At 43.7% G+C, this 18,353-nt stretch overlaps 1 protein-coding gene across 1 annotated transcript in view; it reads left to right on the top strand.

Moving 5' to 3' along the window:
• Positions 1 to 18,353, top strand: part of LOC135203591 (kinesin-like protein KIF11) — a 152,368-nt gene that overhangs the window by 106,857 nt on the left and 27,158 nt on the right. The window lies entirely within an intron of this gene.

Genomic DNA, 18,353 nt, shown 5'->3' with positions numbered 1-18,353 from the left:
GATCAAAGAGACCGCGGTCCCGTAGGGGCAGGCGGCCGTGGAATTCCGGGCCGTCTGTCAGAAGATAGAGGCGAGACAACATCCCTCGTGACGGAGAGTGGTACACTAGAGCCGGAGGAAGGAGAAAACCAAGAGTTTCTGGCCTCGTATGCAGAGGTTATTGATTTGATTCGTCAATTCAATAGCCTTTCGGAGAAGACAGAAACACCGGCCAGTATGCTTCCTCCTGGAATTGACATGGCGTTTGGACTAAAGAGGGATACCAAGGTGTCGTATGAATTGCCTTGTTCGAGTCATGCGGAATCGGTCTTGCAACACGTAAAACGCAAAGATTGCAGGGAGGGATAATTCCTTAAGATCTAATAGATCATTTAAATTTATTCCCCCTCCAATGATAAAGCAAAGGAAATATTATACGACACCGAAGGTCCCTTTGCTGTCTAGACAAATGAACCCTAATGTTGTAAGGTTAAGGCCTGGATTAACCTTGGATCAGGTTAAAATGGAGTGCCCTTCGATGACGTACCAAGAGGCTGCTACGTTAGAAGCAACAGCTTCTTCTGTCTTTCAGGCTGCGTCCTGGTTAGACCTTTGGTCAACAGCAGTGGCGAAAATTGCATCCTCGGAAGCAACAAGGAAAGTAGTGGATGAACCATTGTTCATTAGATTACTACAGTCAGGGTCCAAGGCGATTGCGTACCTGACAAACGTAAGTGCCAATGTTTGGGCAAATATCCTGCTAATGAGGAGAGATGCAGCATTGGCTAGACTAAGCCGCAATGTGGATTTGGATTCCCTGTTAGCAATGAGGAATGGGGATATCTTGGAATCGCAACTACTGTTGCCAGAGGTCATACTGGAAGAGGCGATAGATAGAAGAAGGATGGACACTAACGATAGGTTGGTGGCAACAGGCAGTTAGGAAAACGTCTAACAGTCAAACTACTCCTTTGGAGGGAAGACAGCAGATGTCCCTCCTGCCAAAGAAGACAGTGAGACGTAGCATCCCTAATAGAGTCACAAGACCTTCTTCCCCAAAGAGGATAACTCATCGGCCCTTTCACAATAGAAACAACAGAGGAAGGGGCAATAGGGGAAGAGGGAGAGGCTCAAGAAGATAGGATGGGCGCCTCCCATCACTCGGCCACACCAGTGGGGGTTGCCTGGCAAATCACTGGAAGGTGTGGCAGGAACTAGGGGCAGAGCAGTGGGTGGTGGATGTTCTCAGGATCGGGTATATTTGATTCCGTTCGAGGTAACCCCGCCCCTGACAGATCAACCATTACCCCACGTCACTTATGCCCACAAATCTCAGAAGGCCACTATTCTTGTAGGACGAAGTGAAGAAGATGATGGAAAAAGGAGCTGTGCAACAAGTATGCAGTCCGACAAAAGGCTTCTACAGCAGGATTTTCCTGGTACCCAAAGCCAACGGGGAGTGGAGGACAGTAATAGACCTGTCAACGCTGAATCTGTTTATAAGGAAAACCAGTTTCAAGATGGAAACTCCGAAAACGGTTCTACAAGCAGTCAGAATCGGAGACTTTATGCTGACAGTCGATCTAAAGGACGCATACTTTCAGATACCAGTCCATCAGTCTTCAAGGAAATTTCTCCGCTTCAGTCTTGCAGGGAAAGCTTTCGAATTCAAGGTCCTGTGCTTCGGATTGACAACGTCTCCTCAAGTTTTTACAAGAGTGTTCACCCTCGTGTCGGCGTGGGCGCATGCTCAGGGGATCAGGCTAATAAGATATCTGGACGATTGGCTGGTGATAGCAAAGTCCAGGGAGAAATTACTCAGGGACAGGGCGGCCCTCCTGCAGCTTTGTCACAGCCTAGGTATTGTGGTGAATCAGCAGAAGTCGCAGCTGGATCCAAGTCAACGTTTGGAATATCTGGGAATGGTGATAGACACAACACAAGCCAAAGTATTCCCGACAGACCAAAGAGTAGAGAAATGCAAACAAGTGGTGAATGCCTTTCTGGGAAAGCAGACACAGCCAGCAAGACAGTGGCAGGTGGTGCTGGGAATCCTAACCTCCCTGGAGAAGCTAGTCTATACCCATAACAATTATACAATATATAATCACACTTATCTCTTTCTCCCTCCCCTCCGACTGTTTCCTAACCTAGTATTCCCCTCTTAATTTCCTTCGTCCTCCAACTCTTTACCCTCTACATAATTTCTAATACATTCCCCTGAAACTCCTGCTTTAGTTAATACATCAGCCACTTGCTCCTTTCCTTTTATCCATCTCACCTCCTTTATTTCCCCGGATTCAATGGTTTCCCTTATTGCAGCAATATCTATTTTTAATCTCTTGCTACTTACACCAGTGCTCGATTTGATGGCGGTCATTAGTGTTTTACTATCAGTGTTAACCAAGGCTTCTAAATTTCTCCCTCCTACTACCTCTTCCCACAAATGCTTGAAATATATCAATCCTTCTACAGCTTCCCCAACACTCAGGGCTTCAGCCTCAATGGTGGATTTTGCCACTCTCCTGGATTTCCTAGACTTCCACCATATGGGACTTCTCCTCTTCCCATCTGTCAAAGAAATAATATAACCCAGTTGAGTATGGCCATCTTCTATGTTTCCAAATGAAGCGTCTGCATAGGCTTCCCAATAAACCCTTTCTTCTTCCATCTCACTTATTGTAACTTCGCCCATCATGCTCTTAGTTTTTCTCACAATTTTAATAAGTTTCTTCATATCCTGAGTTGTTCCTTCTTTAAATGCTTTACTTAATTCGCTAATATCATATGATATTTCTGGCATCGTGTGTAGTGATACCCAATTCAAGCTGTCCTACCACTGATCTGTACTCTGTTAACTCTTTTTGTTCTAGCACTCTATTACCCGTATATCTTCTAGCCTCTGGTTCTCTTATGGAATTTATATACTGCCACTGATTAAGGGAAAATCTATTCTCCTTCTGCTCTATTACTACTCCTATATACTTGAACTTTTACTCTCTTGTTCTCCTACTTGCAATTTCCCTTTCAATCTCCCAATCGTTTCCTTTAAGAATCCTTCAGTTCCTCCGTAGCAAAAATCATCTACGTGTGTACACAAAATGCCTTCCAATTTATTGTTCTTTTTCCAAAAGAATATATTAGGTTCTAGTCTACTTCTCTCACCTTGAAGCTCCTTCACTACTTTCACCACTTTACAATACCATGCTTTGCTGCATCCTTGAGCCCCATAGAACTGTTTTTCTTACAACTTCCATAATCCCCTCCAACCATCTTCCCTTGGTGGCTTCAAGTACACTTCTCTTTGTATCTCGTCACCTTGTAAATATGCAGTTTTGACATCCAATGTATAACAATTCCAATTTTTCACCTATTATGGTTAGACAGAATTTTAAAATTTCAGCATTGCATGTGGGAGCATCCTTTTCCCCACTCAGCCATTTCTTCTTCAAACCCTCTAGCTACCAATCTTGCTTTACATATCCTTTCCCCCCCTTTTATCTTTTCAGTTTACTATCCATCTTGTAGATATAGCTTTTTGTCCAACATCATTTACCTCCTCATATACTGGTTATCTCTCAAACTTAGAGTTCTTTTCTTTAGCTCCATTATGCTTCTATTTTCAAATCCCCCTTAGCAACACCTCCTCTTCATTCAATTTTTTCTACCTGACTATAATCCCTCAAGTTAACCCACCCTTTGTCACCTGACTGTGAGTCTCGTATATTGTACGAATCAGCCCATGCTTGGCTTGATCTTTTTCCTGCAAGACCTAAAATAGTCCATTCTTCTACTTGTCCTGTATCATTGTTTATAGCCCTAACTCTATTTCCCTTTTTGAATTTTGGTATCTCTTCCATTAACTCGCTTTCTATTGACCCACTTTGCCCGTTATCTTCCACTGTTTCCTCTATCACCTCTCTTTCTATAGTCTCTTCTGTGTCTGCATTCCTTCTCTCACCCATTATCTCCTCTCCTTCCAGCCAATCTACTTTCCCTTCATTTGGGCCATCTGACCTACCTTTCACCCCATGGGATTTATCTATTCTAGCCGATATCTCTTCTGTATCTGGTGATCGTCGTTGAATCCTTGTCACATGTATCCTAGCTACTTCTCTTAAAGAATCCCCATGTTTGACTATTATTGTTTTCCCCGATACTCCCACTACCTGAGCAGGTCCTCTCCATTCATTTTTCATTTTCCCTCTTATAGAATACCTCATCTCCTACCACTGCTTCTTCAAATTTATGTTCTCTGATGTTTTTGTTTAGCGCTATTCTTATTTTATTACAGGACTCATTTTTTATAAATGCTTCTCTGGCCTTGTGCATTGCATTCAGTGTGTCCCTTACCATACCCTCTTCCATCCCTTTTTCTCTGCTTGCAGGACTAGAACTTTCTTCTCCTATTAGGTTAGGCAGTGAAGGGTTTTTTCCAAATACTAATTGGTTGGGAGAGAAACCTCCATTATTCATTAAACAGTTCCTAGCACTCACTACCCATTTCAAAGCTAGGGACCAATCTACTTCCTCTTCCTCCATCATCTTCCTTACACTTCCCTTGATCATGCCTACGGTCTTTTCACATAATCCGTTGCTCCACGGAGATTCTGATGCTGTGGCTAATACTTTAATATTCCATTTTTCTGCCATCCTCCTTACTTTTTCATTTTGAAATTCTCCCCCATTATCTGACAATATTTTGGAGGGTGCTCCAAATATAGCAAACCAGCACTCAAAAAGTATCTTTATTATAGTTTTCTGGTTTCTTATCTTTTATCCAACAGGCATGACAATATCTCGTTGCCATATCCACTATTACCAAGAACTTTCTCTCTTCTATCTCTCCCACTCCATCGCTACGACTTCATTGAACGTTTTACTCCAAGAAAAGCCTACTACCGGTTTGGCGGGGTTTCTTTTGTATTTTTTACAAACCTCACAATTTTTAATCAGTTCCGTTAGTAACTTTCTTATTTCCTCTTTTTCTTTTTCGATTAACCCATTACTCCATTGTGCTTCCTCTGTTAGCTTCCATATTTTATCTCCACTTCCATGACCAAACTGTAAATGTAATTTCTTCATTGTGTCTTAATTTCCCTCGGATTCTTTCCCTTCCAACCCTCCAGTAATAATTCTTTCTACCTTCCTCATCCTTTATAGCACTCTTAAATGACCCTGTTCGTCTTCTCTTAAACTCTTACTTTCATTCCTTCCCCCTAATACTTCTACTATGACACAATTTTTCTTTCAAATTTAGCGGGTTCATACCCAATTTTACTCATGGTTCTGCTTACCTATCAGCCAGGGTATATCACCTTGCAGAATTTCCGTCTTCAAATAAAACTTTCTGTTTTTTAGTATCACAGGTGGTATTTCTATTATTCCTCTGGACTTATAAGATGGTCTCACCAAATTAAACACTTTATTAAGACTCTGTTCCTAGTGTCCCTCATTCTCCTTCACTCTTCCTGACTCAAATCCATGACAATACGTGCTAGTCACAATTCCCCGCAAACTGTTGATTTACACCCTGTGTCCAAAATTGCATCAACCACCTCCCATGATGCTTCCACTATTTTATTAACTTCTCCTACATAAACCTCTTCTTCTTCTGTCCCATTTTCTGTTTTTACCTTATTTTCTTCTAGTCTTGTTTCAGTTTTCTTCCTATTATGAAAATTCTGAGGACAATCCCTAGCCCAATGCCATTCTGAGCTGCATATTGCACATACTGTTACCTTCCCTTCTTTGTTTATAGGATTTCTACCACCCCTTCCTCGGTTTTCCATCTTCCCCGATATCTTTGGTTTTCCTCCTCTCCCAGAACTGGCATTGCCTTCTGACGAACCCCACCATTCCCGTTCCTTTTCTTTTAGTCCCTAATCCCTCAAATAGTCTTTTCATTGTTTGCGACACTGTTTCCGTACTCTAGCTTTTCTTGCCCACAAGCCGATAATACCATTTGTTTTTGATTTTCCGTGAGATTTTGCTTGCTCTATTACGGATGACCACCCCTTGACTTCGCCTTCAAGCGCGGGCCTTTCCCCATTGCTCTTCACACTCAGATGCTGCCTTCTCGTATCTAATTAAATAGTCCGCCATATTTTCACTAGATTCTCTTCTTATTAGAAGGTATCTTTTTATTCTACCGTAATTCTCCATTACCGAGTCTTTTAGATAGGCTTTATCTAGTTTCTCTAGGATTACTTTGGACCCTCTGTACCAGTAAGTTTATCTTTATCTAATGCTTCCACTAGCTCTCGGGCTTTCCCTTTTAAGCTCATTCTCATTTCTATCATCGCCGGTATTTTGTATCTTCTCCATACAACAATAGCCAATCTTCGGCTTGACCTTTCCATTCTTTGTATTCTTCTTGTATCCCGCTAAACCTAGGACATTCCCTTCTCCATCTAGTAGTCTCCCTTTGTTCACTGTCGGATCCAGGCATCTTTGATCAACCACGCTCTGCTACCAGTTTGAATTTTGGCCTAGCCTAACTCCTTTCTTTCTCTATAAAAATGAATAATCTACCCACCTGTACGCTTTCTCCAACTCCAGTACACTCCAGAAATCACCTTAAAAACACCAGCACCACAAGACTTACGACCAAAAAAAACAAAAAAAACTCCTACCAGACAGAGAGCTCTCCCCTACCACCACACACCACCAACACGTGCTTTCTACTGCCCCGTGTTATTGTTTACATCCTGCCGACGCCGACGCCATCTTGTCTATGACGTCACAGCCTATGACGTCACAACACAACTTAAATACATCAACAGACACCTTCTCGAATCTACCACATGTTGTCTATATATAGGACACCACCATATTTCAACAATTGCATAAAAATACCATAACAATTATACAATATATAATCACACTTATCTATACCCATAAAACAATTATACAAATATTATAATCCAGCTAGTACCACAAGGAAGGCTAACACCTTCGGTCCCTACAATGGAGGATGAAGGAGTTTTGCGGTTCATCCAAACAGTAGATCACACCCGTACCGAGCAAAATTCACCCTTGTCGCAGAAGTGAGGAAAGACTTGCTGTGGTGGGTGGACGACGACAATCTGACAGTGGGTGTCCCCCTTCAACAATCCTCCCCAGACCTCTTGCTGTTCTCGGATGCGTCACTAGAAGGCTGGGGAGCCCATATGGAGGAGTTGATGGTGTCAGCAAAATGGAGTTGCAAGGACAGAGAACTCCATATAAACGTGCTGGAGTTGAAGCAGCTTTTTCCTGGCTCTACAAAGAATTCAGGGAGAGAGTAAAGGGACACTCAGTGGTATTGATGTCAGACAACACCACAGTAGTAGCTTATATAAACAAGCAAGGAGGCCTAGTTTCTCGGCAGTTACATGTGATGACAGTTCAACTTCACCAGTGGGCTATAGAGAACTTAGTAGACATCAAGGCCAGGTATAATTCCCGGGAGGAAAAAGAAAAACAACAAAATAAGTGGCCGACAAGTTGAGCCGCAGGGATCAGATTCTGGGAACGGACGTGGTCCCTACACCAACAGGTAGTGGACAGGATGCTCATGTTGTGGGAAGGACCGATCATAGACCTATTCGCAACCAGGTACAACAAAAAGTTGGAAGTGTATTGTTCAGTAGTCCCAGACGCAGAGGCAGTAGCAGAAGATGCGCTACAACACCCCTGGGACAATCTGGACGTGTACGCATTTCCTCCATTTTGTCTAATCCGTCAGGTTCTGAACAGGGTAATGCGTCTCAGAACCTCAAGATGACCCTGGTAGCCCCGTTATGCCCGAAAGCAGAGTGGTTTCCAGACCTACTGGAACTCCTAGTAGATGTGCCAAGAGAATTACCTCCATGGAGCAACCTTCTGTGTCAGCCGCACGTGGAGAGGTACCACCAGTCAGTGAAGTCCCTATCGCTTCACGGGTGGAGACTGTCAAGTATCTCCTCCGAGAGCGAGGTTTTTTCGCAGAAAGCAGCAACTCAGATGGCAGGTTAATATCAGAAAATCATCTGCGACAGTATACCAAGGAAAGTGGTCAGCATACTGTGATTGGTGTCGTAGAGGGAACGTGTCTCCACTCGGTACCACTATTCAGCAGTTTAGCAGACTTTCTGATATATCTCAGAACAGAAAAACATATGTCTGTATCTGCAGTGAAGGGGTACAGGGCGGCTCTAGCCTCAGTCTTACGAATGAAAGGAGTGGACATATCGTCTTCATGGGAGTTGGCCATTGCTGATGAGGAGCTTTGAACAGTCATGCCACCAAAGGAGCTAAAAGCCCCAGATTGGGATCTGACCAAGGTACTGAGTAGTCTGACAAGACCCCCCTACGAACCACTAAGGCAGTCCACGGATAGGAGCCTGACCCTGAAGACAGTCTTCTTATTGGCCCTGGCTTCAACCAAAAGGGTGGGGGAGCTACATGGCCTCTCATATCTCATAAAGCACTCGAGAGGTTGGAGATCAATGGTGTGTGAGTTTGTCCCAGAATTCGTGGCAAAGACCCAAAATCCAACAATAGTAGACGGCAGATTCGACTCCTTTACCATACCTTCCTTGGCAGACTTAGTAGACAAAGACAAAGCTGAGATGCTCCTGTGCCCCGTCAGGCACTAAGGGAGGTACTTAAAGAGAACAAGCACCCTCAGGCCGGTTTGGGGTGCCAGAGGTTGTTCGTAAGTACAGGACGGAACAAGAAGGAAGTGTCCAAGAATACAATATCATTTTGGCTAAGGGAGACAATCAGAGATGCTTATACTGCAGAAGACAGAGGGTCAGATAGCCAGGTGGGAGCTAGAGCTCATGACATCAGGGGTGTGAGTGCTTCCCTGGCTTTTAAGAAGAACATGTCTGTGGATAAAATTCTGAAAGCTGGCGTGTGGTAGCGCCAAACAACTTTCACCTCATTTTATTTGAAAGATGTTGCCCATAGATCCTTGGACACCTTTTCCTTGGGTCCAGTTGGTGGCGGCCCAACAAGTTATATAGTTCATCCAGTGCCCCTGGCGGGGTCATTTTTGCGTCTAGTCTAAGATGAAGGTATGAAAGTAGAATGAATGGGATGACTGGTCTTTTTTTCTTTACTACTTTCTTCCTACTCCTTTAACTACGGGCAATATGAAGGAGAGTACCGTCATGTGCTGGAACGGACTAGATGCAGGTGAGATGGTCAGCCATACTGTGAAGCTATCTTAGCTGATGATATACTTTTCAGTAGCAACACACCCCTCTTTATTTGTACTTTTATTGTTGATTTCTACATCAAGGATCCTGGTCCTCCCCCTAAAAGTGGTATTAATACCCTAAGCGTGACACGAGACAATGATGTTGACGGCGTGACATGACACGAGGGAGCTGATAACAATGAATTTTCGTGTTTTTCTTTCAGCACATTCCTGGCCTTCGCTAATTTTGCTAGCCTTAGTTGCTGAGTAGCCTTCTTGATTTTAGGTAACTTCGGCATTGCTATAAGTTCACTAAGAAGTTATAAAAACAATGTAAATAGCTAGTAACCAAACGCAAGTGCGGAAGTAAGTGCACGTCCTTTGACGTCTGTGGTGTAACTGAGTCATTCTCTGAGTCTCGCCTATAAATAACCGCTCTAAGCAGCTCTCCTCTCACACTACCTTTTATTGCTACCAGATGTATGAGAATTTCGAAAAAAATCGCTGTATATATGCAAAAATAAACACGCAAAAACGATCCTGTCAAACTCAAGTCATACCGACGACGCAGTTACGATGACGTCATCATTTAAAAACCGCTATATCTTCTGGAAAGCATGCACGGTATGTTTCTGCATAGATACAAATAATAACTCGATTTTTTATTTTTTCAATTTGACATGTCATCCGCCATAGCGGACGGTCCCCTTAACCCTCTTACGCCGAAGCCCTAAAAATCAAAACCTCTCCTGTATGCCGGCGCCGGTTTGGAGTGAGCGCGAAAGCGGAAAAAATTATTTTTTAAAAAAATCACAGCGCGCTTATTTTTAAAGATTAAGAGTTCATTTTTGGCTAATTTTTTTGTCATTGCCTGAAGTTTAGTATGCAATCATCAGAAATGAAATATAATATAATTATCATATGTAAATAATGCGAGATATGGTAGCGAAAAAAGAAAAATTCATAGATAATTGTATTCAAATCACGCTGTGCAAAAAACGGTCAAAGCTAACGAGTTACTTTTTTTTCGTTGTATTGTACACTAAATTGCAATCATTTTGATATATAATACATAGTAAAACAATAAAAGCAACACCGGAAAAATATTATCACAAAATGATGTACGAATTCGTAACGCGCGGACGTATAAAAATATTATTTTCAAAAATTCACCGTAATTCTAAAAATATTGTTCTAGAGACTTCCAATTTGTTTTCAATATCAAGACAAATGATTTAAATATTACGATAATGTAAGAGTTTTTTAGATTAGAATTGCAGATTTTCGACCATTTCGGACGAGTTAAATTTGACCGCAATGCCGAAATTTTTATATATTTATTTATATGCACATATTTCGGACGATTTGGAAAAAAGCTACAACCTTCACTTATTTTTATTGTATTCTTCATGAATTTGCGCACATTTTGATATATGAAACTATAAAACGGCTAATATGAAAAGGAGCAAATATTAGAATAATGCGATGTACATATTTCGGAGACTTGCGGCCGCGAATCGGCGCGCGGAGTGAAGGTAAATATATTTTTCAAAAATTCACCATAAATCACAATATTGTTCTAGAGACTTCAAATTTGTTTCAAAATGAGAAAAATGACGGAATATTACTAGGCCGTAAGAGTTTTAGCTTACAATTGCGTTTTTCAACTATTTCGGTAGAGTCAAATTTGACCGAACGTGGTTTTTTTTCTACTTATCGTGATTTATATGCAAATATTTCGAAAAAAGAGAAAAACTACAACCTTCAATAATTTTTTGTTGTATTCTACATGAAATTGCGCACATTTTCAAATATAAAACTTTATGTAACGGCTAATTTTAAATGGTGCAAACATTTCGACAATCGCACCAAAAATATTCAGATTTTTTCGGAAGAGTTACCGTGCGGACGTAAGGAAAATGTTTTTTTTTTTTTCACCATAAATCGAAATATTGTGCTAGAGACTTCCAAGTCATTGCAAAATGAAGGTAAATGATGAATATTACTAGAATATAAGAGTTTTAGCTTACAATTGCGTTTTCGACCATTTGGTAGAGTCAAAGTTGACCGAAAGTTGAAATTTTTGCACTTAACGTTATTTATATGAAAATATTTCAAAACTGATAAAAGCTACAACCATGGGTTGTTTTTTGTTGTATTGTGCATGAAATTGCGCACATTTCCATATATAAAACTTTATGTAACGGCAAATTTAAAAGGGTGCAAACATTAGGACAATCGCACGAAAAAATTTATCGGAAGAGTTATTGCACGAACGTAAGGAAAAAGTTTTTTCATAAATTCACCATAAATCAAAATATTGTGCTAGAGACGTCCAATTTGTTGCAAAATGAAGGCAAATAATTGAATATTACTATAATATAAGAGATTTAGCTTACAATTGCGTTTCTCGACCATTTTGGTAGAGTCAAAGTTGACCGAAGGTTGAAATTTTTGCACTTATCGTTATTTATATGAAAATATTTCAAAACTGATAAAAGCTACAATCATAAGTAGCTTTTTGTTGTATTGTACATGAAATTGCGCACATTTTCATATATAATACTTCATGTTAAGGATGATTTAAAATGGTGCAAAAATTATGTCAAAGTGACGAAATAATTTTTGAGATGTGTCACTGATACTTTTAGTGCGACAAGAAAGAAATTCGCGCTTGCGCGCCTGCGTAGCGATTGTAAACAAAACAACGCCTTGATCCGTGAACTCCCAGCATCCCCCAAGGCGCGTGATTCAAAAGTTTTCGGCTGGTAGGCCTATAAGTATTTTTCCGCGAATTTTTAAAAAAACTTTTTTGAGCCGACGTATGATACGTCCAATCGGCATACGGGAGACATTTTGACTCGACGTTTAATACGTCCAATCGGCGTAAGAGGGTTAAGGGATTAGAAGTCTTCTGTTGTAGATAATCCTATGCCAGCTCTTGCTTTGTCCCCTGTTCTCATCCTTCGATTAATCAACCTGCTCCTGAATCCTAATCCCCTTGCCAGCCTCGAATAAAAAATTGTGCATAATTTCGATACTAAGATGATGTTGATTGTTGATATAGTGACGCTGTTAGCAAATTCAGTATTGTGTCCATATGGATAAGGAGGAGAATAAGTGTTGTCAGGCAAAGGTCTCTGGCATACTCCCCTGCATCTGGGAGCAGTCATGCCAGAGGCCGTAGGGAGGTTGGTGGGGACTGCCCACAGACAGTCTTCCCCTCAGATGGACCTGTTGCAGTGTCCCAGGTCGCAACAAAGGATGGCTATTGGAGAGGCATCCAAAGGAAAGTGCACAGACTGTCCTCAAGTTCTGAGGCATCCAGCCCTGAGGATAGGTGTCAGTGGTGCTTTAGTGATGAATCACAGCTGCTGAAAAGGCCTTTGTTCCTACATGATATACAAACCCTCATTCCTTTACATAAGGAATTACTTTTGGCGTAGCTGGAATTACGGCCGTTAAATTTCTTGAACAAGGTGGTTAGGCAGTAGGTAGGCCAGCCTGCCCGGATGTTAAACACTCCACTTTGCCTCCGGCCGTCTTCCAATGAAGACGTGTGTTTGTGAGCTCTTGCTGACTGGCTGTTGATCATTTTCCCGGTGGGATCTTTCTTTTTTTATTTTTGTTTTTTGAATAAATATGTATATACGGTGTTTGATATTAATATTAAATTCATTCAATTCAATTAATATGCAAACCCACTTTTTGTGATAAACTTTATAGCCACCTTTCTACTTTGTGTTAAGAGTTGGTGGTAAAGGTATGCCAACATTATTATTTACATACTTTCGCCCTTTAACGTGAGGACAAGATATGTATTTAATGTGAGGATGAGACATGTATTTAACATGAGGACGAGACATGTATTTAACGTGAGTGATATTGATCCTGTAACGAGACATGTATTCATCCGAAATTTACGTTTACGCTTTGGGAATTACCGAGGGGAACCTCAGAGGTTTGTGCTTTGTTTTGTTTTTTCTGATAATTTCTCATCTCCTTCATCCTTTCACTTACTATCGGACGAAGGTAGAAGAAGGGGTGTGTGGAGTTGGTGTATGGGGGATCTCCTCTCACTTCGGAGGGCGGTGCCCTTGGATGCGAGAGGAGTATCCTTATTACTTTGAATCATTTTTTCTTTATTTTACAGGCTAACAGTGGTGATTGTGTTTATAGCAGTATTGGTTGGATAGCTCTTTGTAATGGTTATCCTAACCTTGGAATTGTACCTGTGACTTGTAGATTGTTGTGATACTAATCCCCAAGTGTGTGTACTGATCCCCTGCTGGTAATTATATTCGTTTACCATTACTACCCTGGAGTTACGTCACTGGACGAAGCTTTCGCCGCTGCCCTGTGATGTTTAACTATTCCTGATTGTAGAAGTCTGGCAGAATTTAGAGGAATCGAAGAGGAGGAGAGCTCGTCAAGTGTTGTCGTCCTCCCCCCCAAGAAGTCTCGTCACAGGACTTCTAAGGGTCTGTCTCCTCAACTGAGGAGGTGGTTGGGTCTTCTGCTGGCTCTCCCGTTCCTTCAGGAACGGGAACCGTCACGCTGTCCTCAGGGTATAGTGTGTCGGGATCCGTAGAAGAGCAAACTTTGGTTTGCACTTCTGCTGCTAGTCCTAGAGGATCTGCCCCTAAGACTAGTTCCGGGGGCTCGTTTGCGAGTCCCCGAGTGCACGTAATCTTTGGATTCTCGTGCATCCAGAGTCGTTGCCGCCGAGTCTGCTCACCATCATTACTTGTGCACAGAGTGGAAGAAACGAGCGAGTTGCTCAGGTGACTCGCACCTTGACGGTGATCACTCTCGTGGTGATTGCTAGGTTCCCAGGGTTGACGTGATGGTCCCGTGGGACCATCCACACAGAGACCAGTGGAGGCTCCGCATCCAGTCCTCATGAGAGGTTTCGGTCTCGACGAGGACTTGGACGAGTTGGAGGATGGTGGTTTCGGTCTCGACGAGGACTTGGACGAGTTGGAGGATGGTATCAGCTCTCTCCAGTCAGGTGCATGCTCAGCCCCACCCAGACGACGGTCACGTTCGTGCAACAAACCAGTCTCGGTGGTGGTAGACAATTCGCCTGCCATATGAGACTTTTGTTACCCTCCTTGGGGAAGCGTTCTCTCCACTGCTGCTTCGTCAGGTCCTCCTTCCCAGGTCGTGCTGGGTCCTGCTGCTTCAGCAGCTGCCACAGCCCTGTCCTGGATGGGAGAACCTTCTGCTGTCCTGAGGAAGTTGGGGAGAAGAGGAAGGTGTCATCGTCGTCTTCTGCTGCCTCTTCCCGTTTGACTTCCAAGGTCCCCCAGCCGTCTCAGCTGCTCGCTCGTGAGCGTCACCGAGTGTACGGTCACCTACAGGTGACCGTGCAGCCAAGGTCCAGACTACTGAGTATGCTCACTGTCAGGGCCCAGGCACGGAGCAGAAGGATGGTAAGAGTCACTCAGGTGACTTGCCAGACCGGCGATCATTCGGTACCCAGGGTTGACGTGACGGTCCCACCACACCATTCACGTGGCAAGGATGGGAAGAGATCCCCCCGGTCTCCAGGAACAGCTTCAGCTGCTTCTGGGACCGTGGCTCGTTCGCTCTCACCGCGTTAGTGGACGCTACCAGTCACCCGACCGTCGCTCCCATTGGGACCAGACAGCTCGTACGGCTGGTAGCAGCTCCCCTGATGTACAAGACCGACGCTGCCGTCCTCGGTCCAGCGCTTCTCCGCAAGGAGACCGCTGGTCCAGATCTGCAGCTCGATCGCCACTGCAGGTTGGTGATCACCTGTAGTCCTCCCAGCCTACTGGTTCTGCTGGTAGGCAGGGTAGGAGCATCAGGTCTCCCTCACCTGTCCCTTCAACCTCCCCGGGCTACACCGGGAGGAGCGAGGCGAACAGGAGTGACCGTGAGGAGTGTGCTCCTTGCGGTCTGGCCACATGAGCCTATGAGCCTGGTTCGGTCTTGGGACCAAACAGATCATACGCTGGAGGAGATCATGGTGGGGGGGGGCTGGCTGGCTGGCAAGGACCATGACGCTTTCCTAGAATCGCAGAGTGACCATCACCACTGTTCACGGGACAGTCCCACTGGACCGCGTACGCAGAGACCGGTGTGGGCTCCCCCTTCGTTCCTCTTAAGAGGTTTCGGCCTCGATGAGGACTGGGATGCGTCGGAGGACGGTATCGGCTCTCTCCTGTCAGGTGCACGCTCAGCCCCACCCAGATGATGGTCACGGTGACCGACCGGTCTCGGTGGTGGCAGACATTTCGCCTATAGTACAAGTTTCCTAATCCTCCTCGGGAAAACGTTTTCTCCAGACGGTAACGTTTTCCTAGACTCTCGGAACGGCCATCACTGCAGGTTGATGGCTGCCCGTGACTCGCTTCTCTGGCTGCTAGTTCCGCTGGCAAGGCGAATGAGAGCGTCCAGTTTTCCTCCCCCATTCCCTCTCTTCCTATGGCTACGCCAGGAGGGGCGAGGTGAATGGGAGGGATCCTGCAGAGCGCTCTCCGTAGGATTCTGTGTCGGGGGACTGCATTCGTGGAGGGACCTTCGGGTCCTACTTGACGTAAGTCCACGTTGTTGAGGAAGGATCTTGCCCATTCCTCCTCGATTTCTACGGGAATCTAGGAGAACCACCACCCGATGATCGTCTGACGAAATTCGGGGGGTTTTGCCGAGCGCTTAAAATTCTTTGGTATTTCAAGCACACTGAGTTTTGTCTCCTACAATCTGCAAACAGTTGAGTGAGACCACGGTCTAGAGTGGGCAAGACGAGAATTCCTGATAATGGTCACCATGATAATCGGGAATCTCGCCAAATGCGTGAATTCCTTGGAATTTCTGGCGTCTCAGGAGTGTTTTGGTTTTCCTGTAATTTCCAAACACACTGTCGAGACAGACATTCCTGGTAATTGTTATTACGGACTCGGGAGTCTCACTGAGCCATTAAATTCCTGGAATTTCCAGCGTTCGAAGGAAGTGCTACTGCTGAAGGATGAGTGTCTCCGGAGGGACTTGACCTGGATGGACCTAACGGTCCGTCGCCTCAGTACGCGTTCAACCCTATGATACAGAGACGAACGGGCAATAACAGTCAATCCTCCTCTCTTTCTTTTCTCTTTACTTCTTGGTTATACCAAAATGAAACAAGGAAGTAAGAGGAATTCGGTGGAGTTTACTCCTCGGAATTCAAACCCAAGAGACTATGTTTTTGGTTCAATCCTAGGATCTTACCAAACATTTGTCAATCCGTTCAGGATGGATAGCACTGAGAGCTTGAATGCCTCTCCAGTGCTACTGTTTTGGGAACATCCAGTTCGGCTTTAGTCATCTTTGGTATCCTGTTATCACCGTAGAAGTCTCCCTTCGGGAAAACTTCACTATAGAATGAAGGTCTGCTTTCAGTCCTTATTCTTTTTCCTCGAATGGAAGAGAATTTAGGCTGGAGGTCAATGTATAGGAACCTACAAATATACTATGTATGTCCCTCGCAACATGCTTCTGTTATCAGTTGAATTGTCCAAGTAGTAGGCACATAACTGTAGTTAACTCTACGGGTATGTGACTGAGACAAATAGTATCTTCTCTTAATTGACCTACAACTCAGGACTGCCTTGCAGGCCTCCCAAGAGTTACCGGTTTCGATTTTGAGATACTAGTGGTATTGTTTACAACAGCACCATAACATTTGCATTCACCGAATAGGAGGGTTTTCTTCCCTCCCATTTTGATTAAAATCCAATTTCTTGAACGTATCTTTTTTGTGCTCGATGGTTCTAGCCCAGTGCATTCCTTCATGGAATGGAATACCTGGCAACTCAGGATGACGACAAGTTTAGCTAGAGCTAGCGGTGTGCGGCTCTGCCAGCCTGCCTCAGCCAGTACGGCTAGCTCTCTGTAGAGGATTGACTACCGATTCGAATCTCTGCCCAGCAATCACAGACTTAGGTCTCTGGTTGCTGGAATTCTCACATACGTGTATTACCATTTCTCCTGCATCGTATTTTGCCGTTGCAAGTCTATAGCCTAGTGTTCCGCGTCATCGCACCTGCCACTGCGATGACGCAGAATGATATTCTTCAGACAATCTGAGTTTGTCTTCTAATGTACATTTCATAATTCGTAAGGTGTGCAATTATTCTTTGTTCATCCTAAATTGTAAATGAATAACAGAAGACTTCGCCTGTTCCCTGCCTTGCCAGCTCTGCTTCCAAGGTTAGTAGAAATGTCCTCCCTGATCCAGCCCATGAGAAGCCGTTCTTCAGGCAGTACAATCCCTGTGTTTTCATTACTGAAAGACACTGCTTTCATTGCAAACTCCGACTTTCTCACCGAACAGCAATGAAATAGCAGTTTAGCTTTTCAGTCCTCTGTAAACAACAGGGATTAAAGCCATCTTCACTGGTTGGTGCCATCGACGGGACTTTTTCTATGTTCAGAATCTTGAGAGTTTACTTCTCTTGATTCAACTGTGAAGTTGTAGGTCTGCATTCACCTTAGTCTTTCACTAGCATATAGTATTGTTTCATACAATCAACTTACCTGTCGGATATATACATAGCTAAGACTCCGTCGTCCCCGACAGAAATTCAAATTTCGCGGCCACTCGCTACAGGTAGGTCAGGTGATCTACCTGCCTGCCCTGGGCGGCAGGACTAGGAACCATCCCCGTTTTCTATCATATTTTCTCTGTCGCCGGTGGTATCAACATTGTTGTTATTACCTCCTGACTTAGATTCATTTTTCAACCTTTGATCAACGTTTTTCGGCTTTTTGGTGACGTATTTGGATCGTGTTTAGGCATTCGCTACTGTGGACTGTTTTTGGAATAACTCTTTTGGATTTTTCTCAGTATGTCTGATTCTAATGTGAGTGTGAGAATGTGTGTGAATGTAGGCTGCAGGTGAGGATACCGAAAGCTTCGGTTGATCCTCACACTGTATGCCGTAAATGTAGGGGGGTTCAGTGTTCTGCTATTAACACTTGTAAGGAATGCGAGGGTTTGAATGCAGAAGAGTGGAAGACTTTGACTTCTTATTTGAAGAAGTTAGAGAGGGATAGAGTTAGACGACTGAAAGGTGTGAGTTCAAGGCCTATTGAGCCTTTTACGGATAATTCTAACCCTACTGATGTAGATTCTCCCTATAGATCTCATTCTCAGAGTGTTTTTTCGGATTCGGCATCGGAAATCGCCAATCTGAAAGCG

Source organism: Macrobrachium nipponense, chromosome 36, assembly GCF_015104395.2.
Source record: "Macrobrachium nipponense isolate FS-2020 chromosome 36, ASM1510439v2, whole genome shotgun sequence".
Classification (NCBI taxonomy): Eukaryota; Metazoa; Arthropoda; class Malacostraca; order Decapoda; family Palaemonidae; genus Macrobrachium; species Macrobrachium nipponense.
This window is presented reverse-complemented; position numbering and strand designations above follow the sequence as displayed.